The sequence below is a fragment of the Euprymna scolopes genome, chromosome 21 (genome assembly GCF_053919585.1).
Source record: "Euprymna scolopes isolate OS-2025 chromosome 21, ASM5391958v1, whole genome shotgun sequence".
NCBI classification, from domain to species: domain Eukaryota; kingdom Metazoa; phylum Mollusca; class Cephalopoda; order Sepiida; family Sepiolidae; genus Euprymna; species Euprymna scolopes.
The window spans coordinates 74,329,319-74,353,798 of NC_136502.1; the positions used below are offsets into that span (position 1 = coordinate 74,329,319).

The window sequence follows — 24,480 nt, forward strand, 5'->3', positions numbered from 1 at the left end:
CCGCCAGTTTGTACGTCATAAGTCAAATACAAATAGGCAAAATTCGTAGATGCTAGAAATCATTATAAGAAAGAAATAGTGACAGCCAAAAGAAAGCATGCTGAAATAATCAGGGAACGCATAGAATCGTCAAAGATAAGATTTCTGAAAAATCTATACTAGTGTAGTGAATAAAGGACAATCAGTAATTCCTCTACTGAGCAACAACCAGAAGGTTGCATGCATGGTAACGGAGAAGGCGGAACTGCTATCCTGGCGATTGTCTCTAACTCCACCTTTGAGCCAACAACAACTCCCTCCCCCACACCAAATTTCCCTATGCGGACTAAAACCACATTAGATGATGCAAAAATCACATCTTCTCATGTCTGTGATATCATAAAAAACTTACCTCAAAAGCGTGTGGGCCTGATCTCATCTCTGCTATACTAATCAAGAAATGTTTAACTGAGCTAGCCCCCATACTTTCCAATCTCTACAATAAATGCCTAGCTGAATCTTGCTCCCTAATAACTGGAAGATGGCCTCTGTGGTACCAATATACAGGAATTCTGATAAAATAACAGACCCTCTCAATTATCCCCCCATTAATCTCTTCCCCCTTTTCACTAAAATCTTTGAGACCTTAATTAATGAAACCCTAGTTCACCATCTTGCAAAAGCAAATCTTCTCTCTGACAAACAGTATGGATTCAGGCAATGTCTACTGCATATATTTTAACATTTATCTGTGAATGCATTAACCATGTATTGGATAAAGTGGGTGGAGTCACAGCTGTAGCCCTTGATACATCCAAGGCCTTTGACAAAGTCTGGCACAAAGTGCTGCTAATCAAAATTAAATCGTATGTTATAACTGAACGCATACTAAATATAATTAGATCCATCTTAGACAATAGAAACATACAGGTTGTCATTGATGGACATACATCCAAGTAGCATAACATTAATGAGGGAGTATCTCAGAGGTCGATCCTTGGACCATTATTATTCCTGATATTCAAAAACGACCTCCTTGATAATATTGTGTCCGAAATGGGTATATTTGCTGATGATACAATGCTCTATAACATGCATTAGGGAAGAACAGATGTACATAAATCTAAGACAATCACAAAATCATTAGAAAATGACCTTCAGATGATAGTTGAATGGGGCCGCAAATGGATGGTAACATTTAATGCTAGTAAAACTAAGCTGCTCTCTTTTAACAATTACAAGACACCTCTTGAACCACCTATATCAATGAAAAATAACACCCTATCTGAGAATTCTACCTCTAAACTCCTTTTTTGGGACTATTTTACCATATTTTACTTTGTGAGCAATATGAACTGGAACAAATACATAGAGGACATTGCAAAGACTGCTGCAAAGATGGTAGGTTCCATCTATCAAGCTAGAAGACTACTCATACCTGAGAGTATCCTGTACCTCTACAAGACCACCATTCGCCCATGTATGGAGTATTGTTGCCACATCTGGGCTGGTGCATCTACCACTAGTCTTTTCATCTTGGATAGGTTACAAAAAAGAGTTGTCAATCTAATCTGTCCCACTTTATCAACTAAGCTCCAGCTCTTGTCTTATCGTCACAATGTTGCATCTCTGTACCTGTTTTGATGGAATGTGTTCTGATGAACTTCTTGCACTTGTACCCCGCACATATCCCCGACAAACCATTTAGTAATAAAATCACTTCACTGTTGAGGTCCCTAGATGCCAAAAAGCTTTCTATTCTAATAGTCTCTTCCCTTGAACAGCAAGACTTTGGAATTCCCTTCCTGCTACCTGCTTTCCTGGTCGTACTGATATGCAGAAGTTTACATGTAACATAAACCGACATCTTGCTAATCTTTCCTAGACATGGTCCCAAAAAGTAGCCTTTTTCGTCCAAGTGGTGATATGCCTTGTAAGGAGTTAACGTGAGTAAAATAAATAAATAAATAAAGCTGGTAGAGTGTATATGTGAGTATATTTATCATACAAGTGAATGTTAGACATAAAAAATGATATACATGAAAAGTAATTATAAAATGATGAATAGATGTGGGAGGCTGGTATATGGATCTGCAGAATAGATTTCCACATAGTGGTCAAGGAGTTGGGATTTAAAGTCGGAGTCGGAGTCGGGGGTCGGAGTTGGAGTCAGGAGTCAGAGTCGGAGTCGGAATCTAAGATATCAAAGGAGTTGAAGTCGGAGTCGGAATTCTAGGAATTCAAGTTATATATAGAAATAATTTCATAAAATCAACAGTAGGTTCTCTACAGTGCAATGTAAACTATACTGTATTATGGACTAATTTGCAAGGAGGCATGTGACGCTTCCTCATGGTGCATTGTGGTGGGTTCCCAACTAGAGCTGGCAATTAATTGATTTGATTGAATAATAGTCGATTTCACCGATTTTAATGACAATAAAACATGGAAGGGTTATACATTCGCTAATCCTCATTAAACCCCAAACAACGTCGGGTCTTCTGCTAATATATATAAATAAATGGCCTTTAAGCTGAAAGCTCCTTGATTTCATGAGAAAAACAAGATTTCTGTCTTGCAAATATGCAAGATTTTTTGCATTAAAATTGAATTCTCTTGGAAACTTCACACATTTGTCTGCTAAGACATATCATAACTGTCTGTCGAGTCTGAGATCTGAACTGCGTAGTCAGCACGTCAGCTCTATATAGCTATGCTGATGAGTCGTTATAAGAGTATTAACTAATTAATATACATGCATGTATAATTATCCATAGACAGACTGCTTCGCTGAACCACGGCTCTACAGTGTGGCTAGACAGGCAATATCTTTATTTTGGGATCAAACCTATGAGCATCTAAACGACAGATACTGTTAGAAAGTGAAATCTAAATGCTTATGTAATCATTCACAAACATTGGAGAGCGTTTGTGTTTAGAAAAAGCTTTACATTAATGCTATTTGGCTTTGTCACTTACCAAAGTGCTAAAGCCAAACTAGGAGGACATGAATCCAGTTATATAGTACGATGGCTTCTCAAATACACATCTGACCTTGTGTCTAACCTCCGGCAGAGGCGATAAATAATCACACACACGCACACACACACATATATATATATATATATATATAGTCATCCACATACAGTACTGTTTCGCAGTATCACAGCTCACCAGTGCAGCTAGACTTAGCCACTACCTCAATCTAGGATTGAAACTCGACCATCTAGGTGGCAGTCGGCACTTCTCACCGTTACGCTATTTTGTTATATTTGTTTTCTGCTAAGATGAGTATGCGAAATTACAATGTTTATGTGTGTGTGCGTGTGTGTGTGTGTGTGTGTGTGTGTGTGTGTGTGTGTGTGTGTGTGTGTATAAACCAAGCTTACACTACTACGATGAAATTAAAAAAAACCGACTAAGTTTATACAATGTATGCTTGTGCATATATATATATATATATATATATATACATATATATATATATATATATATATACTTAAATGTGCGCTTGTGTGTGTATGCATATAAATGCATATGTATCTACTTAAATGTGTATTTCTGTATGTGTATATGTATATGTACACACACAAATGCACATTAATATATATATATATATATATATATATATATATATATATATATATATATATGTTGCATGAATAAGCTGCAAAATTAAAAAAACATTACCTGCCACATAGGCACAAGACATAAAAACCAAAGGCTACAGAAGCCAAGAAGGGTGAAAAAATAAGTAGTTAAAATAAGTAAAATAAATTGTAAAAAAATAAAGTGCAAATGATTTGAAAATTGCAAAAAAGAATATAAAAAAGACACAAGACGTTTTACTGTTTTTTTTTGTTTGCCATTTATTTTTGCTTGAAAATAAATCAATAGTCTATATGCAAATCGTTGATTGAAATGTTACAGTAGATTCTCGTGAATGGCCATTTGCAAACATCCGGGCATTTGCTGATTTTTAAGGGCAATTCTCAACAATTGTCTTTCCGCCATTTTTTCTTTTTTTTTTTTTAAGAGGCGACCATATAAGGCAATTATTTTGCTGGCGGCATTTTTTTTTTTTGCTGTTGCTCTGAATAAAGCAAGAGGAAAAGAGAAAAGATTGCTAATGAGAATGATGAATAAAAAAGAGAGACCTGGTAAGAGAATAACAAAATAGAGATAGAAAGAGAAAAATAAATATAAAGATAATGCGAAACTGATCAAAAGAGACGGTGAAGAAATACAGTGAGTGGAAAATAAAGTGGACAAAATTAAGGAGAAATGCGGGAGTCAGAAGAGAATGTGTGAAGCAGAAAATGAAAAAGTTTAAGAAAGAGGAAAAGAGGGTGATCAAAAGAGATGGTGAAGAAATACAGTGAGTGGAAAATAATGATAAACCTTTAATAGATAGATAAATAGATAAATAGATAATTTTATATATATATATATATATATATATATATATATATATATATATATATATATATATATATATATATATATATATATACTTTTAACTTCAAACAAGAAAAAATAGTCACATTTATTTCATATAAACCGCGACAGAAACTTCTTAAATCAGCGCTTATCGCAAATTCAAGCATAATTAAACAACGTGGAGGTTTCTATAATTTATCGCCATTAATAAGTGAACACAGAAGGCTTTTTTTCTGCAGTGTGCCTTTTGTGTGAAGAGAATGAACCAATTTAGAATTGTGCCTCTTTTGAGAACTGCCTGATGTCGAGTTAGGTTAAAATGCCGACGAAATGCTCTAGCACCTCTCCCTAGTCAGGAATTGAACCTTGAGTTGATAGTCGTCAGCTCTAACTATTAGACCAATGGGAACAGCGGCCGTAAAAGATATCTAAAATGTCTAGAATTTTTTTCCAGTCTAATAGCGACGGTTCTTTGATTAACTGTTCCATCCAGTTAAAAATGAGTTCCATCACTCATTAAAATTGAGGTTGTCATTTGTTTCGAAAATCTCTTTAATTTATATTTATACAAACATATAGATGCATAAAAACACTTAGCCGCCATTCCACCGAGCTCAATTGTAAGGTTAGACACAAAGCCAGATATGATTTTGAGAATCCCTCTCACAATACTATAATACACTATATACAGGGTGAAATGTTAAAAATACCGTCTTAAAGGACACAACATTTTATTTATTTATTTTAAAACTTTTATTGAGAAAATCAATTCAGGTAATTTGATTATGTAGTAGAGCTGACATCTACTCAATGTAGCCGCCTTCAGCCTCAATCACCACTTCAATACACATCTGGAACTGGGAGCATACCTTTTCCACAAGCGCCAATGGGAACTCGGCGAATAATCAGCAGATAGTGGCAATCGGTTGGCTCCTATCGCTCTTGGGATTTGTACACATCTGGCCAACGAGTAGATGGTCTGCAACAAAAATATAATACCGCTTTTCATCAAATGGAAATGGAATCATGTCGCCTTTTCTAGGGCGACAATTTTATCATTCCACCGTGTATAGGCAGAACAGTAACTTAGCTTGCCTTTGGTAAGATTTGTTTGTTGTGAATTTATTTTTTCATCACATTCAGAAAAAGTCACTATGTATTCTTATCTCCTATATAATAAAATGACTGCAGAAATCCCCCTCTGGACCAAAGTATTGTAGGTTTGCAACAACAGATGCCACATACAAATTCAATGCATCTAGCCCAATAGCCACTATCTTATGTAGCTTTCCAACACCATTTTATAGACATTCAGTCGTGGTAATAAAATGATACATTGCATCCTACGAGCAACACCATCACAATCGAACCATCTTTATAGGAAGAAGTCTCTATTTTTCTCTCTAAATATTTAGTTCTACCATTATACATAGTTGTAACTAGAATGAATTCTTCACGTTTCACAGATTCTGTTATTACACCGACCCTAACTGGCTCATAAATACATAGACCTAAATCTATTGTAATTTGGTCCAGAGGGGAATTTCTGCAATCAAATTATTATATAAAAGAAGATAAAACGCGATTATTTAGAAGTTAAACTCTTCCATATATAAATATATATGAAATGCATCGGCTTAAAACCTCGTCAATCTACACAAGCACAATAAAAATTACGATAATGGCGTGTAAAATACATAAATGGTTATATATTTACACACACTCTTTATTTTTTCAATTTGATTTTTTTTTTGTGAAAATCTGGCTATAGTTATTAATTTAGCCTTTTTTTTTTTGGCTTTTTTTCTTAAATATTTGACTTCAAATACTTAGTAGAGTATGCCAACCCAATTAGGGTCATCTATTGGACACGTTTACGTTTTTAAAACCTTTAAAACACACATAACTTTCAGATTGAAAAAATAATTTAAAAAAAAAGAAAAGAATTAGTGGACCTGAACAATGCTGTCCCAAACATTTAATTTTTTTTTATTTTTCACTTAGCCATAAATTATCCAAGCGATTATCAGCGCTTACAGGCTTATATTTGAAATTATAACGTTCTAACCCTAACCCTAACCCACTTTTTCGGCACTCCCGTTGTTAATGCTGCCACTAGCATTTACATTATTTCTTTTCTATTTTTTGTACATTTCCACAGCGCTCACCATAGATTACACGCTTAGCTTTTACATTAACAAAATACGTTGGCAAAAATTGTGTACACCTTACCAACAGAAAAGTGAAACATTTAATGGCTAGGGGTAGCATTAACAACTGACATAACAAAATAAGTCTGTTCCATTTATTAGAACGTTATCATTACAAATAGCTCCTCGACTATTACAACCTTTTTTAATCTAATAATTTAGCTTGTAATTTAAAGGCTAGGGTAATCATTGCTTAGGTCCACAGCAGTGATTTTTGGTTGTTTCAATGTTCACATGTTAGGTGAAAGCACAGAATAATGGCAGCACATAATCAAATACCCATGTTAAGAATAGGTTTACAGATACTAATGTTGTTACTTCGGCACGGTACATTCATTTTTGGTCCCGGCATGCCAGTGCCCACTATTTTACTGGGCTGGCAGTGGCTCCCACTAACAACCATAGTTTAATTGTTTTGTTTTTTTTTTTGTTTTTTTTCCATAGGTGGGTTGGGTTGGGTTGGGTTGGGGCATACTTCCACTGGACAACGCTGGTACACGAGTTCTGCTAGTGAATAATATAAAGCAAAGTGCAGAAAACCTGTCTCTGTGATATCTCTACATTTCAACAAGGCAATGGCCTGAGACAATTGTCAATTGTCACAAAATATTTCGATGATAGAAAAATTATGGTATTGGCATACAGAAAAGCCTGATCTAATCCTCATTGAAGATATATGTGGATATTTGAAGAAAAGGCTAAGGGAGAGAAGCTCCTGTTATGGAAGAATGGAAGAAAATATCTGTTGGTGTGATAAGTGATCATGTAAAAACTACAAGATGCTCCCACCCCCAAAAATGCAATCCATGGAATCGTTAATCAAATTCACAATCTTTTCTCTAACCCAACCATACTACATGTCGACAGGCCCATCAGTGGTTTCAGTCATAAATGTTCAAGACTCTTTGTTTAATCGTCGTTCGATGATGTGTGAAGGTACTTTGGTGGTCGTCTCATCAGTTGGACGTGCAATCTTGAATGAGTTTCCCATTCACACGGGATCCTCCAAAGTTTTATCTCAATAGAGTATAGTCCATACTATACTCAATAGAGTATAGTCCATATAATCGAAACGCAGTGACCTAAAAAAATGTCACCCATGAAATTGTTAATAAAATTTGCGATCCTTTCTGCAATCCAACCATATTTGGTACAAATAGACTACAGTCTTTGCTTGAATTGCCCACCAAAATTTATTTGTGAATGTTGAACAGTCTTTGTTTTATCACCATTCAATGATATGTTTCGAATGTGCACCTTTGCATTGCAAGCATAACTGGACACAAAATGTCAACTTGTCAGTTATGCACTCTTCTTTTGCCCCATCCTGTTGAAATTACTATCTATCACTTACTGTAGCGTAGCATTGGGTTCATACCTAATTGGTTATAATCGTTAACGTTATTTACTTCAGTTCACGTTATGGCACATCAACTCTTTTAGACTTTATATCATATGATCTTACATAAGCTGGGGTTTTACATTTTTTGAACCTCTTATTTATTCGTTCGAGCAACTGTCTCTGCTCGTTCGTTATTTTCATGGCAAGTGCTCGACTGAACTCCAATCTATGATCCCCCTTGCCAAACTTTCACAAAAAAACACTCGCCTAGCTACAACCACTACATATGATTTCACTCACTTTCTAACTGTGCCTAAATTTAAATGCTGATTCCAATGAACAAAGCTTCTTTCCCAGAACTGCCTGTCTATGGAACACTGTTCTGCTGGCCTGCTTCCCGGTTGAATACAACATTGTAGTCTTCAAATCCAATGTAAACAAGTTCTTGTTGAGTCATCCCCATAAATAATCAAATTCTACCCAATTTACACCATTAACGATTGCTACCCTACCACCTTACATTCATTAACCATTATCCTCGAATGGCCTTTGGGCCTTGATAAGTGGTGACTTCAAAGTAAAAAATTTTTTTTTTTTAACTATAAAATATATGTGTGTGAAATGTAACTGAGTTCACTGCTTATCACATCAGTCGTCTGGGGGCTTTTTTGTAACAGGTTTTCGACTCAGTGGTTTCTCAAACTAAAAAGTGGGGCCTGTTCTAAAATCTATACTAGTTAAAATTGCTGGTCTGCTAACGTAGGGTCACATTAAATAACATTACAAACATCTTAACGATAACAAAGTAGTGCTCAGTATTAACTATGACTGACTTCATTCTTATCTTTAAGCCAATAATGATGACCAATGATTAAATATTGCAGTGCACTTGATGGAGTACAGTAATCTTTGAAGACAGTTATCTAGCAGAACAAACATAATATTTTGAAAAAAATAAGACATAGTTTAAAAATTATGATTTCTTCTGATTGGCTGTTAGTTACCATAGCAACTTTTTCGTCATCGAGACCTTCATAAATCATAGCGGGAATATCGCTCACATGCCGTCTTATTTGGGTTATATATGAGAGTTAACGAAAGTAATGCTCTTTGCCGTACTAGGACTGATAATCTTTCGCTTACGACGTCACCCGTTAATTCTGTTTCTCTCTTTTTTGTCCCTTCTTTCTGTTTCTTTACATCATTACGTTTTTTATTTGATTTTTTTTAATCTAGTCAATTTAAGAAATTGCTAATAATTTTTTATGGATTGTTGGCAACCAGATTGGCAAGGAAACTCTCCAGACTTACAAAGAGTGAGTCTAAAGATCAAATATATTCTCACTTGATCAACAGAGGATGCAAGGAGATGTGATTCTAACATATAACATTAGCGTGGGAAATTTAAATCTATCTTTCCAGAAGTTGTTTTTTTTTTAACCTCAGCAGCAAATGGTGGTCTCTACAGACACATGCAAAACATATACCACAATTGTTTCAGCTCAATAAAAAGAAGACAACATTCTCTGTCCATGTATCTGCTCTACAGAGACGATCCTGACGATGACTACCATATCCAGGTTTAAAGAAGACTTGACAAAAAATTCTCTTGGGTGTAGAGCCATTCTTGTAATAGAAAAATAACAAAAAAAAAATGAATGGCAAAAGGAATAACTATCATAGTGAAAAGAAAATTATCTAATTGCAAATATTAAATGCAATTGTTCTAAGCAAAAATTGGCAGTATTAATCCAGTTAGAGGGGTTTAATACATTTCGTCATGGTCGATTTGGTTTTGCTGTTGAAATAAAAATTATTATAAGAAAAATAATTTAAGTTTTCAACCCTTAAAAGTTAAATAGAAAATAATTAACCAAAATGAATTTTGCAAAACATAATTTTTCTTGAAAACAGTTAAAGTGATTAAAAACTTCGAACCGTATTTATTTAAAACACCACACAAAAACAGATAACGACACTCAGTCGTCAACAACGAGATCATATTTTCCTATTGTTTTTCTTAATTTAAAAAAAAAGAACTTAAAAATATTTTTTAAGTTTTCAATTAAAAAATCAATAAAAAAATAATTACCCTAAAAGAGTTTTGCAAAAACATAATTTTTCATAAAAACAGTTAAAGTGATATTTTTTCATATTGTTTTTATTAAGTTTTTTAAAAGTTATAAAATCTTTATAAAAATGCTGTCTGACGTGGTCGACGCAGAATTGTCCCTCTGCCGAATCGGCCACACCATCGAATCAACTGAGCTGAATCAGCAAAGGTGACACCAAATTGGTCACGCCAAAACGTTCCATTTCCCAGTCAGAGAAGCTTTGATTGGTAAAAAATTGATAGTATTAATCCACTCAGGGTAAACAAAGAGGAGTTTCCTTTTCGTACCAAGACATAGCCGATTTGGTGTGTGGCCGATTTGGTGTGTGGCCGATTTGGTGTGTAGCCGATTTGGTGTGTAGCCGATTTGGCAGGAGGACGATTTGCACTTCGTGGTCAGCTATGACTGAAAAAAATCCAAGTCATTCAATAGGTTTTATACAGCAATTTTGGTATCTGATTAGTTCATTCACTTGGTTATAAATATAATTTTCCAAATGTAACATTATTGGGAAAGGTTTCCTCACAGCATCAGTTGCTTGCAGAGACTAGGCAACTTTTGTAGCCTTTTAACTTTTTGGCTGAGGCATTTATACTGGGTAATCCTAAGAGGTCCACTCACCCAGGTCATGTCTCCCAACTTTCGAGTAGAGTAAATTCATTTCTTACTGCCTGAGGTGCCTGGCCAAGAATAGTCAACAAAAATGTACAGACAATTTTTAGTAGGCTAGAATGCTGCTCCTTTACGGCGACTGACTTGATTCTCTCTACCTTTCGATCTTGTTACCTGCAATGAGAAGAAAATACTTACCCTAAAATTGTGCCAAAAATATTGAAACACATTCAAACTATTTGTGGATTTTAATAACTTCTACTTGTCTCTACATATGACTTGTTACACATTTTTTCTTTTCTTTTTTTGCTAAATAAATTTGATTTAATTTTATATACCAAAATAAATTTCGAGTAAAAATACTACCGAGACTGGGTAGGACAGCAATTCTCCACACTTCAGATAACTCATTATAATGTCTGCGGGGACACCTTAATGATTTTTTTTCATCGGTAGAAGGTTAGGGTTAGGGTATAATCTTGAATGGATTTCACAGATTTGCAGCTTATTATCAAACAACGGTAAAATAAAGATTGTTGGACATTCATAACTAAAACTTGGTGGATAAGTCAGCATAAACTTGTTTATTTGAACTAATCATGATTGGGTTGAAGAAAGGATTGTGACTTTTATTAACGATTTTTATAGGCCATTTTAAAATTATATGGACAACTCTTATAGAGTTCAGGTGAATGTGAACCCTAAACATAATCACACCTTATACTGATGAGACGATTGCCAAAGTGTCTTCATATATTATTGAACAGTGATAAGACAACAAACTGTTAGACGTTCATAACTAAAACTTGGTGTACCAGTCATGCATAGACTGAAGTTTATTTGTACTTGTAAGACAAAAAAAGAAAAGGGAAGAAAAGTAATTAAAAAAAGGCAAGATAGCAAAGTGATTCTCATACAACCGTCTACAAGGATTCTCGTAATTGTTTGTCTGCATTTTCCTCGTGGCCTCCTTTTATGCAGTTAAGCAGCGAGATTTTGCATCATTTTGCAAGACAGCTTAGTTATAAAAGTTGTGGGAGCCACCATCTTGATTCTTTCTCCCCTCCCCTCAACAGTTTGATATCACATGACGCACATATGCACAAATGCTTCAATGGTAAGCTACAATTTTTCCTACAGTACCAAATATGGTTAAACGGTTGGATTGAAGAAAGTATTATCAAGTGTATTAATGAGTTACTGGATATTATTTTTATTATTTCTTCTTTGTGTATGTGTTTGGGGGGAGGTAACCCTGTATTTAGTTTATGTGTTCTATTCTATGAGATAAATCCACTGATAAATAATCTGGGATTAAGATGCGGTGAGTGTGAAGCCCATTCTGACTCACATCTACTAATGAGACGATCGCTAAAGTGTCCCCCACACAATGTTATAACATAGACTCCTAAACATTCTTGACTGAAAGTTGATGGATCAATTAGGCATAGATTGAAATTTATTAACGAATCTGTGAGTAGGATTTCTTTTGGAGTCACTCTATATATATGAAAAAAAAAAAAAAAAACGAATAAAACCAATAATCAAGAATAATGGTTCACACAATTGATTATCGAATACAAAAGAACCAATAATTTTGTCTCATGTTAAATGTTTGCCAATGCTTGTTATTTGACATTAAAACCAACTCTTTCAAATTTCATCATTTGTGAAAAAATATCTGCATGACATTAAAGTGTATATCCACCATTAGTGATAATGCAAAGCTTTATTTAAAAACGAAGTGAGCACTCTTCGGCAGTTTTAGTGTTTATGTAAACATAATGGTTTCACATATTTATGGCCTAATGTTAGAAGAATTCATTTTCAAAAAGACAGTAAAGTCTTGATCCTGGCTTGAAGCACTTGCTTGGTAGCCATATTGAAGAGCTGTGATACAGCAAAACCATCCATCTTTGTAGGACTATATAAATAACTCTTGAAATAAAAACTTACCCACAAATTCAAATAAGAGACAATCATCAGACATTGTTTCTGTTGCGGTTTATTTCTTAATCTATAAACTTATATTATACCAGTGTACACTCTCTGTCAAAAATGATGAGACAAAAATTATGCTTTGCCAATGTTTGCACTTGCTATCATCATCATTATATCACTATATTAGATTTAACACCCGTTTTACATGCTGACATCTGTTGTACAGCTTTAAGAAATTGACTTCAAAAAATGATCCCTCTATGGTGAATTCTTTATTTATTACTCTTTCAAATCCATAACTTCCTCTCACGTTTTCCTTGGCCTTCCCTCATGAACTGACTCTGCTACTTCAGCTGCTTTCCATCCACGAACCCAAGATCTCCCATCTATTCTTTCAATGTGGTCATATCATCAAAGTCTCCTGTTCTGCATGCAACCCCCCCCCGCATACTTTTCAGATTTAAAGTCTCAAATCCAAGCCTGTCTTTAAGACTCACATCACAGGTCATTTCATGTCATTTTACGTCATGCAAGCATCTAATCCTCCCTGTGCTCCAATGATATAACCAAGGTACAAAATATCGGAACAGTCTTAATAGTTTTATCATTCAAATATATTTTCTGATATTCCATCCAGTTACGTTGCCTCACGATTTCTGCACTTTTGTTTTAGATTGTGTGTTTTTCTAATTCTTTTACTGAGTCTTTCACACAGTTTTCTATACTTCCCATCCTCCTCCCTATCTTTCCTTTTTAGATGGAGTCGATCAATATAGTCCTTCGACTATCGTGCATTGTTTATAATCATTAATTTCCTAGTTTTCTGGTACATATGTCTCAATTCTTATTTGGTCCAGTGCACACTTTTCCATTCAGAATTCTATTTGACTGTCCTGGCTCCAAATTCTGATCATGTTTATAAGCATTTCCAACCCCTTTTTGCTTTTCACAAATAGCTTGAAGTCGTCCCTATATATGAGGTGGTTTATTTTTTCTTCTGTATCAGTAAACTTGTATCCTCCTCCTCCTCCTCCTCCTCCTCCTCCTCCTCCTCCTCCTCCTCATCCTCCTCCTATCATCATCATCATCATCATCATCATCATCATCATCATCATCATCATCATCATCATCATCATCATCATCAATTAAAAACTATATATATAAACTATATAAAACCTATATAAAACTATATTAAAATATATACGTAAAAGGAATCATAATCTCTGGATGATTTAATCTGTCCACAGGTATATTGTTTCTTACTTTTACAACACGATTATATAATTTTGATTTTGCAACTTTTTTCTTCATCCATGTAAATCAGCAGTTATTATTGTTACTTCAATCTACTTGATTTGTCTGATGATCGCAAGTAACTAAGGTCTACATGAAAAAAAAGAACACACACATTTAGGTACAGAGATCTTTCGTAAAAGCAAACAGGAAATGTTTTTGTTATTTAAATATTGTTGTAACACAGCACGGACATACATATGGCAGCTGTATGCAAATGACCGAGCTGTGTGCGAAGTGACGTGACGACAAGGAAGAAGGAAAAAGATTATAAAAAGAAGAATGTGTGTACAGATCGATGATCACATTAGAGAGAGGACACAGATAGACGTGTTACACACATGGGCTGAGAGCGACATGTTTGAACAAGAGACAAGTACCTGGAAATAAATGTCTGTTGTTTCATTGGAAAAAAGTGTGTTGAGATATTTCTTGTCTTGGTTTCCTTGTGGCAATGTCTAACATGTTAACACGTGTGTAAACGTGTGTGTAACATTACAGTATAACCAATTCCAGGCTGCTAAAAATGATATTGCCAATCTTGAATCCAGTATGAAAAAGAACTACCTATATAAGAGTCAAATATGTCCTAAGATTGAGTATTGCTGCGACATCTTGGAAGATGCTGCTCAGAGCAATTGTTCTTGCTTTAACAGAATCAAAATTAATTTCTCAGTCTCCTTTGTCCTGCCTAGCCTCTTTCTCAAAAAAGAGACTCTATTCTCATTTCCATGGATGATGTTTGATTTTTATCAGTGACAGATCTCTAGTACCGACTGGTCTGAAAACTTAAAGTGAGTATGAAACAATATTAATGATAAACTAGTCGGACCTGTGTAAACTCCAGTTGTATACTTCATCTGTTGTATATTGCTGCCGCGCATTCTATGAAAGTATAGAATGACCTTGGACACCATGATATTATTTCAGCACTTTTGTCCAAACTTTGTTTTTATTTATCTAAGTAGATAATATAATTTCAGAATATATCTGGCTATAAAGGTCTATTTTCAATCGCCATGTAGGAGTTTCTGATATAGTTCCATTTTATAGATATCCGACATGTATACAGCTCCACAATATTATTGTACCATCTTTGGACAGAATAAATACTACACTTTGAAAAATCTATTTATTTACGAAAATTTTACAAAAGTCATACATAAATTAGGCACAAGGTCATCCAAAAGTATGGGAAGGAGAAGTCTATGGGCATCCTTGCCACTGTACCTAATATTTGCTTAAGATTTTCCTAGCTAGAATCCTAAGTTACCATAATACCGCATTCACTCCAAGGGTCGTCCTACTTAAGAATCCCAAATCGATCTTTTTTAAATATGTACAAGATTAATAACTCTTTTTTTAAGAAACAGAATAATTTTACACTTTGATCTAAGTTTGAAAACGAAGAAAGTGGTTTCACGTTTCACACAACAGTAACATAAGATAACATTTTTAGTTTTGCATATTTGGTGATTAGTTGATTCTATCTTTTTTAAAAAAAGGGGGGTGATAACATACAAAGAACGCAAAATACGGAGTTGTCTCAGCACATTATTATTATGTAGATATTTAGGAGTAAAACCTAACAGCCAGCCATGGTTCTCTCCAGAATGTGCTGCTGCCATCACGCACAGAAACCACTTTTTCCATAGCAACCAACATAATAGATGCACTGAGACTAAAGCTGCCTTCAGGACTGCCAGCAACCACTGCAAAAGAGTAATAAAAAATGCAAGAGAGCTATATGCTCAGTCTGTTAAATCCAAAGTAGCTGAGCAGCGGCTTGGTTCTCACCAGTTTTGGCAAATAGCAAATAGGATCCTGAACAGAAGCGTGCGTTCTATCCCAACCATCATCAATGGACCTGAGGTCATCTCGTCAGCATCAGACAAGGCCAAACTATTTGCAAAGAACTTTGCAGCTAATTCTACCCTATGTGACGAAAGCCATCAATTCCCCGTATTTCCTCCTATAACGGACAACACGTTCTGCAACATACAAATATCTGTGCGCGATATCGCCAAGCTAATCAAGAACCTTGATTCCAGTAAAGCAACTGGCCCTGACGGCATTCCAATCATTGTGCTGAAAAAGCTTCAACTAGAACTTGCCCCCATACTTACAAAACTCTTTAAACGTTGCCTTAAAGAGAAGTGCTTCCCAACACCCTGGAAAACCTCATCAGTTTGCCCTGTATTTAAGAACTCAGGTGAAAAGTCCTCTCCCTCTCAGTACAGACCAATAAGTCTCCTGTGTGTCATGAGTAAGCTGCTGGAATCCATATTAAATAGAGAAGTAGTCAACCACATCAGCAGAAATAACCTTCTTAGTGACATGCAATATGGTTTCCGTTCTGCCAGGTCTACAGCAGATGTGCTAGCTGTTATATCTCATAGGATTAGCGAATCTCTTGACAAAGGCTTCCTCTCTAGGGCAATTGCTCTGTACATATCAAAGGCCTTTGATAAGGTATGGCATAAGGGCCTACTTCCAGCTACAGTATAACTGGAAATGTTTTCTCGATCATAAAATCATTTCTCTCCAATAGGCTCATAAGAGTAGTAGTTGATGGGCAGAAATCAGAGGCCATCAGCATTAATGCTGGAGTTCCTCAGGGGTCCATCCTGGGCCCAACTCTCTTGCTGATATACATCAATGATCTCCAAGAACACATACTTAAATCATTCATTGACATCTATGCTGATGATACGACCATCTATGGCAACACATCAAAGGCCGTAAATGACAAAGTTCTCTCAGATTCTCTCTCCTCTGATCTTGAGCGTGTGGTACAGTGAGGGTGGGGGCTGGTTACTTTTAATGCATCTAAAACCAAGCTCCTATCTTTACATCATCAACACTCTGATCCCCATCTAGCATCAATGTATATGGGTGGCTCTCATCTAGGGGAAGCTCCATGTTTTGATAAGCTTTTGGGCTTGACCTTTACCCCTGACCTGAAATGGAATACGTACATCAAGTCAGTTGCCAAGATCGCTGGAAAAATGGTAGAAGAAATCTCACCCCTGATACAATTCTCTATCTGTATAAAAACCAAGTACCTCCAAGGATGGAATACTGCTGCCACATCTGGGCAGGAGCTGCTAAAAACAGTCTATCCTGCCTTGACAGAGTACAAAATGGGCTTCGTGGCCTAGTGGGTGAGACATTGCGAGCCTATCTTTGTTTTATCGTCACTACCATGGCAGGTGCTCATCTGAACTCCAACCTCTGCCCCCCCCCTCGCCAATCTTTCACTATAAACACCCGTCTAGCTGAAACCACTGTCAAAAATTTTCCCCACTCCTTATCTGTGCCAAAATCAAAACGTAGATTCCATAAACAAAGCTTCTTTCTTAGAAGTGCACGCCTGTGGAACTCTGTTCCGGTTGTCTGTTTCCCACAACCTGGATATCTTCAAGTCCAATGTGAACAAATTCCTGATGAACCGCCTCCTTAAGTAAGACACCTTATCAAATCTCCAACACTAACGTACTGTACACACACAATAACCCTTATCCCCGAGTGACTTGACTTCCGGGCCTTGATAAGTGGTGACTACCTTGTAAAAAAAGTAAAAACTATTCAGCAAAATTCAAACAAATGTGGTATGAAGTGGCCTTAGTGTGACAGACGTATACATTGTAATACATAAGAAGAACAAGAAAGCAATAGAAATTAAGATACTCTGGACCCTTCATAAACTGGACAAAAGGAGAACTCGGTAAATTAAATTCAATGTATAAAAAGAGAAAAGCATGAAGTTAGTAAGCTATGAAGGTGACATTGTCGAATAAAATACATTGATGCTAGAAATGAGTAGACAAGCCTCATCAAAATTAAATAATCAAGCTTTACTCCCATTGCTTGAGGTTGAAGTGAGGGAAGAGACTTAAAATGGAAAGAGAGCAATAATTGTTTGAGGACATATTTATACAGACACAAAATGATACTCTTAGAAATGGATATTAAATGGATATTTTTTTTTTTTGCTGTAAAACGTTTTGGAGGATAAGGATAAATATATTATTTTGTACAGAAGAAGTTAGTCACATTTTTTAAAGCATTATTTCATGAGGTGAAATTTGAAGAAGAAAAAAAACGAGTAATGCTGTATAATTTTTTTATTAAATTAAAAATAATTTATTTCTTTTTTAGGCTTTCGGTAACATCCACTCTAATCCTAGAAGAAGACACTAATTTTTTGCTCCTTTTATTTTTTTTCTAATTTTTTTGGTGATGTCAAGTTCAGAGGGTGATGGTCCCTAGAGGAGAAAAATTGTATGTCCAATCTTGTTAATTATTGTATCCAAATCAGAAAGGAAAAAAAAATACAAAAGAAACAAAAATTATGATTAGAGTAGATGTAAACGAATGTCTGAGAAAAAATATAATAAAAAAAAATGTAGAATTACTTAGTTTTCTAAAAGTTTCAGATTATTTTGTAATTTTATGCATTAAAGTCTCCTTCAATTTTATATGAGCTGTTTTCTTCTTTGCATGTCTTTGGTGTGGTTACACGACAGTCAATCACTGCTTTGCATTATTGTTGCTCTTTATAAAATTGTTCAATATGCACTGGTTGAGCAGTAGAGGGCAGAAAAGGCTTCTTTTTACGTTCATAATTGGGTCATTTTTGTAGCTGCATCTATTAATAACAGTTTCTTGATCGCCCTATTCCCATTTTCAGACAGTTGAGTTTTTTCCATCAGCTCCAGGGTTCTTCTTAGCTATGAGTGAAAGCCTCGGAAAGGGAAAGGGTTCCCAATGTCAGTAATGTTATGTAGCGGGGTACATATTGGAGGCAAATATAATGGGGACTCTGAACAGAGACGATAATGACATTTATATATATTTACATCACGACGACGACTGTGACGATTCTTGCAGACTTTATACTATTAATACAGAGCTGAGACATTTATTCAGCAGTTCTTGTTAACACATAGAGATACATTATTGATGATGGCAGAGGACACATAATACTTCAAGGGAGTTATACAAAGTTCGTTTACAAGATGATAGACAAAACACATTTACCTTTTCAGTTGGTGGAATGACGACAGACGAAGACAACAGTTTACAAAATATAGATGATTACTTTATTCATACCAGCTGGATGATTGATGATATCAGGAATTCAAGCTTCTTTGACTACATGGTCTACTCTTCTCTCCCTTCACCTTTAAAGGCATCAGTCGCTGACCAACTCTTGTCTCTAACTAACTCTATCACTGTGACTGTGATTCTTTGATCTCTAACTAACTTCGGATCCTGTCTCAATATATTGGGAATCTCCTTTCTTTATGACGGTGGGCTATTCCACATGAATAATTTTCACGTGGATTTTACATGTGTCTGTCCAAACACACTTTTGGGCAGCAAAGAATTCCCAATTTTAATTCTTCAATACCCAACCTATTTTTAATCATTATTTATAAACTCACATTGTCTATTCTTTTAACTGACATATTTAATATCCAGTTATTTCTAAAAGAATGACCGATTGACTAAATTCCTAAATTATCTATCTCTGACATAAATAATATCTATTTGCGAGAACAATGCTAACCGTTCTGCATTCCTTATCTTTTGACACTTGTCTACTGGGTTCGATTCTAGCCTTTTCAAACTTATCTAGTTTTGCTTTCTTACTTAACTGCGGTCTGACCCTTTTCATAAAAATAAGAGAAGAGCTATCCTTTAGCCCTGCAATTCAAAACTGTAATCTGATCTCTTCCTGTTGTAAAAGGCTCAGCTTGTTTGTTTAATCTTAACTTCAATTCATTAAGATGATGTTCATTACTGCTAGCCTTTGTGACTTCTAACTATAGAGATTTTTAGTAATTATTTAATGTTATGAGAGTGTTCGTTAACTTTTTCTCAACTGTGCTCCATATATATTAGTCCAAAAGATTAAGAACTGGGAAGCTAGGGAATCAAATGTTAGGTTACATGCGATGGTGAACATCCATTTTAGTATTCTGTGAACCTTGATGGCCGAGTGGTCCTAGACGTTGCATCAAAGTTTACAGTTACCCAAAGGTGCTGAGTTCAATCCTGAACGAAGGCAGTGAAAAAGTAACATTCAAAACAGAGAATCAGCAACTATGTCCCAAAGCCTAGCTGGAGTCCGAACAGGGTACCCCCGTAATAATAATAAAGGGTTGGGTTCGAGACTCCTAACAAACGGTTCCCCAGTTCGATACAAAACACCTGACGAAGGCGGGAGGGCAAAACGGCCGAAACGTTGTGACAATAACAACCAAGATGAGGAAGTCAGTCCGACAATCTCAATCAATGAAAACACCTCATCTCAAAAATACAGACAATTACATATAAGACTTGTACCCGATGTGTTTCCATAACGTATTGTTGTTTCTGACACACAGCATTGTTTTGTAATTGACCTCATGGATCTTCTAGGATTACCACCAATACATACGGAATAAATTCATGTGTTCTCGTGCTACATTTGTGTCTAGTATGTCTCTTACGTTTTGATAATGGTGACACCGTTGAATATTAAGACTGTATCTGATTGCAAACTTTGTAAGCAACTTTTAAAAATTGTTCTATTTCTAAATTTCTTCATATTACCGATGAACATGTGCTTTTTCCGTTGTTATGTAATTAGAGGAGCCGACATTGATAATTCTGAAATATAGAAAATATAAGGTTAATTAATATTCCTGATTTTCAAGTAAGTACATATAATACCTTAGGGAGGTGAACATCCCTGTTTTGCACAGTTCCAGGTCACCATTGGACAAAGTGTAGCACCTGTTAGCCTTTTTCTGATATTTTGGAGGGCTACCATATTGGGGGGGGGTAGAGGAAGCTCTTCAGCTGTGGTGAAAGCAATCCATCTAGAAGAAGGAAGTTCCAATGAAAAGCCAAACCAGATAGAAAGAGTTTGTTAGCCCTGTAAAGGAATCTTCTTATGATAGTGTCACAATATAAAACACCTGCTTCCAATTTGTCATGAGCCAGCACAGAAGTAGTAAGATTCATAAAACGGTTATGAGAATGCTCACATCTAACGGAAGCTATAGAAACACAAAGAAAACATTTCTGATATAGTAAAAATAATGTATGTAATCAAATCTTGCTACATCTGTTCAGTAACTTGACAGAATTCAGAATCGATTTTGAAATCTCGTGGAGATGATCTCTTCTGTTCCTTTCAAGCTTTTTCTAGCAAAAGCGAAGTTGTTAGTCTCTTTCTACATTACCGTAATTTCCATGGACGGTGTTCGACTGAGCTCAAATCTCTAGTTATGCCTTGTAAAGCATTCACAGCAAGAACTCGTCTTTCTGCCAAAAACGTTCCCTTCTATCTTAATGTGCTTAGTATCAGACGAAATTTCCATGAAGAGAACGTTGTCACAAGAACTTTCCATCTATAGAACACATTACCATAAGACTGCTTCCCTGAAGATTTCAGCTTGGTTGTCTTTACCAGATTCCTAGCTAGAACCGAATTCACAAATATTCGAACTTGGTTTTGACAATCATCCCATCTCAATGACTCTTATCCTCAATATCCTTCATAAATGGTGACCATTTTGGTAAAAGAAAACCTTATGCACCTCACACACACACACACACACACACACACACACACACACACACACACACACACACACACACACACACACACATCTAAAATCAAGAAGTAAATATTAAGTTTACAAGCCAAAAGCTTCTGCAAACTTAAAGCGAATATAAATATTAATATTTATATAGTAATCCCAACTAAATAAAAAAGCTCAATAGCAACAAAATAGGAAGTAGAGCTTGTCATAAAAGAACATAATTAAAGACTAAATTATGATTTACAAGAATTTATTGTTTGACAGGATACTCAAAAAGAAATATATAGATTTCCTTAATCTGCGGAGTTTCAAAGAATGCGTTCTTTTATAATGAATTCTCCTGTTGAATCCAGACGTATGAGATTCAAACAATTAAGTTATTCGAAATCTATGCGGATGATTTGTTCATAGTAGTGAAAGTTGTGCGTCAAACCATCCACACTTTCTGGAACCACTGATAAACTCGGTCGATGAAACTGATTGCCACAAGACAGAATAGAGCAGTAGACGTCAGGTTTTACATCAGAGTTTTCCTTTTCCTAGATGTATGTCCTAACAAAGACTTACGTCACATCATCCCCAGTGATTTTAAACACATCCTCAGATACTAATTTGGAACTTTCTACATCCCGCCGCAATCTAAACAAAACCCAGTATTCCCAAATAGTCATCCATCTAGTATGGGTCAGGTTGATCATTGTTTATCATTGGTGATCTAATGAGAACAAATGTGTCAATGTGATAATGCTATATATATATATATATATATATATATATATATATATATATATATATATATATATATATATATATATATGTGTGTGTGTGTGTGTGTGTGTGTGTGTGTGGTCGTCCACATCTAGTCATGTTTCGCTGTATCACAACTCATCAGTGTGGCTAGACTAACACCTTTCCCAAGCCGAAGATTGAACCTAGAACCATCGCGTTGGCAGTCGACCCACGGGAGCGGCGCCCATAAATAACCTTAACAAATGTCCATTTTAAACAAACATTCGTCCACCACTTTTATAGTGCTTAAACCGCTTGTTTACAAACAAACATCGAGCCTAGCATTTACAACCAATTAAGTAATTAGTGGTATTATTTACGACAGTGCTCTACCCCCCCCCACATATATATATATATATATATATATATATATATATATATATATATATATATATATATATATATATATATATATAGCCGTATCTCAATTCTTCATTGTGGCTAGACATATTAAGTGTTTTCATGCTGAGATTTGAATTCTAATGGCCAGATGACTTACAACAGTCAGGAATCTACCTTTACACTCTCAATCTTGTGCGTTTTTATTCATTTATTTTTTTTTCACATTACCAGTCACATCGACAAGTCTGTTCAGTGCACAAGAGTAATGCTTTATGCTAAGTAGAAACAGTTATTTTTTCCCCTACGATATAGTTTCTTTAACGTTTTTTTTTTCCTTTTCTTACTTTTTTATAGTGATCTGATGAAAAATTTGCATTTTATCTCATAATCAGAATGCAGTCAGTCCGTTAGTGGCTGGAGTCAAAGGAAGAAAACAAACAAAAAAAAAGAGCCATTTCGAAACACATTGCATACGCAAGGACTGAAAGCCAAGCAGGCTCTTTCCCCTTTTAAATGCAATAACAACATTTCTTTCTTTCTTTCTTTCTCTTTCTCTCTCTCTCTCTCTCTCATTCTCTCTTTCTTTTCCAGTTTCTTCCCTGAATTGTCCCCCTCCACTTCATCTCCCTTGCAACTGCCTTGATGTTGTTGTCACAGAAATACCACCATCATCAGCAGCGGCGGCAGCAGCAGCCGTAGTGGCGGTGGCAGCATCAGTAACCGTTCTCAACGTGAATCTCTACTGTAGGATGCAAGCCTCCGTTAGAAGTGGCTGTTGTTCCCGGATCTAATATCAGAAGGTGAGTTTCTATTTGTTACTTATTAAAAAAAAAAAGAAAAAGAAAAGAAAGGGGTATTTTTGTTGGGGTTCGGGTGGGATGGGGGTTGGGGTTATGGGGAGGGTGAAATATTTATTTGCTTTTGTCTATTGCCTATATATACATTTGCCACGTTTGTTGTCATTTCATCTATTTGGACTTCATCAAAACAAAACTTACTTTTCCATTCTGTTGCTTCTTGGTAACTTTAAAACTGGACAATGCGAAACTAATTTTAAAAAATGCATACGACAAAAAGTAATGAACTAGCTCTCTGCCTGTTAAACTTAAAACTATGTTACTCAGGTTTAGAGTAAAGTGCAGTATCAGTTCTGTACAACGTTTCAACTTTTCTGTTCTCCTTCGGCTAGTGAAGAAGTCTTTCTAGACTGAGAGCATTTTTTGCTTCTGTCTCGATCCAAAAGGCCTTTTTGGGGGAGATTATTTTCCCTCCTCAAGAAAGCGAACGTGTCTTATTCTGCCCTCGTGGGGAAGCTAATAAACAGGGTCATCTTATTTTGTCTATCTATCTTGGTCTTGCCAACTCCTATCTATCTATATATTTATCTAGCGTAGTCTTTTCAGATATATAGCCCGGCAGTTCCTTACAGGGATTAAACACTGAAGATTCTGTGTAGCTTAATTATCATATATACTTTTATAACTTACTACCTAGCTCTGCTCACATGTTGAGCACTGTTGGAGTAAATATTGAAAAATATATATATTAACCACCTATCTATCCATGTATGTATCTATAAATCTCGGGCTGTTGATATCTATATAGATAACTATCTATCTCATTCCATAAGGTTTCGTTGTATCACAAATCTTCAGTGCGGCTAGACGAGCAACTGCCAAGGATATATTTATGCGATGCTTCGGGTCAGTGTCAAGAAACAATAGACACTCCTTTAAGGATAGTTGGACATGTAATTGTGAGGCAAGTGTTGCGCAATCTCCAACCACACCCATCCTTCATCGGCACTGCTTGGATCC

General features: G+C 35.6%; 1 protein-coding gene across 5 annotated transcripts in view; it reads left to right on the top strand.

Moving 5' to 3' along the window:
• The first annotated feature begins 23,264 nt into the window (after positions 1-23,264).
• Positions 23,265-24,480, top strand: part of LOC145242513 (protocadherin gamma-A4-like) — a 590,587-nt gene continuing 589,371 nt past the window's right edge. For 2 of the 5 annotated variants that reach the window (XM_080105575.1, XM_080105573.1), the window contains exon 1: positions 23,308-23,463. The gene's annotated coding sequence lies outside the window, so the exon portion shown is untranslated. Of the gene's footprint in view, positions 23,464-24,480 lie in introns of all 5 variants that reach the window. The other 3 variants (XM_080105576.1, XM_080105574.1, XM_080105572.1) reach the window with 3 other exon arrangements.